Below are 1,395 nucleotides of genomic sequence, written 5' to 3'. Positions count from 1 at the left end.
AACGTAAATTTCCATAAAAAAAAAAAAAAAATATATATATATATATATATATATATATATATATATATATATATATATATATATATATATATATATATATATATATATATATATATATATATATATATATATATATACAAAATACACATAAAAATATGTAAATACGTATTAAAATATATATACAAAATACACAGAAAATAATGTAAATTCCTATCAAAATAAATAAACAAAATACCAATAAAAGAATGTATAGTTGTATGAAAATAAATATACATATCACACATAAAATAACGTAAATTTGTATAAAAATATATACCAAAATACACAAAAATAGTTTAATTTTGTGTGAAAATGGATATACAAAATGCACATAAAATAAGCTAAATTTGTGTTGAAATATATATACAAAATACACATAAAATAATGTAAATTTGTATCAAAATACATAAATACATACATATATAATAACATAAATTTGTATAAAAATGTATATACAAAATACACATTAAATAATGTAAATACATATAAAAATATATACAAAGTGCACATAAAATAATGTAAATTCGTATGAAAATAAATAAACAAAATATCAACAAAATAATGCATATTTGGAAGTAAATACACAAAATACACATAAAATAGCTTGAATTTGTATAAAAAATATATATACAAAAATACACATGAAATAATTTAAATTTATATTAAAATAAATATAAAAATCACACAAAAAATAAGGTAAATTTGCATTAAAATAGATATTCATGAACCACATAAAATAATGTAAATTTGTCTCAAAATATATATACAATACACATAAAATAGCGTAAATTTGTATAAATAAATAAATATATATATATATATATATATATATATATATATATATATATATATATATATATATATATATATATATATATATATATATATATATATATATATATATATACAAAACACATATTATATATGGTAAATACTTTAAAAATATATATTCACAATACCCTTAAAATAATACGAATTCCTATCAAAAGACATAAACAAAATAAAAATAAGATAATGTAAATTTGAATGAAAAAAATATATACAAAATACATATGAAGTAACGCAAATTTCTAAAAAAATTTATGTACAAAAATACACATAAGATAATTTAAATTTCTATGAAAATAAATATACAAAATACACATAAAATAAGGCAAATTTGTATTCAAATAGACATACATAATACATATGAAATAATGTAAATTTGTATCAAATAAATAAAAGAAATACACATAAAATAGGGTAAATTTGTGTAAAAATATATATATAAAATACACATTAAATAATGTAAATGCGTATAAAGATATATATACAAAATACACATGAAATAATCTAAATTCGTATCAAAATAAATAA

The sequence above is a fragment of the Eriocheir sinensis genome, chromosome 33 (genome assembly GCF_024679095.1).
Source record: "Eriocheir sinensis breed Jianghai 21 chromosome 33, ASM2467909v1, whole genome shotgun sequence".
In the NCBI taxonomy this organism is placed as follows: Eukaryota; Metazoa; Arthropoda; class Malacostraca; order Decapoda; family Varunidae; genus Eriocheir; species Eriocheir sinensis.
Note: the sequence above shows the minus strand (reverse complement) of the source record.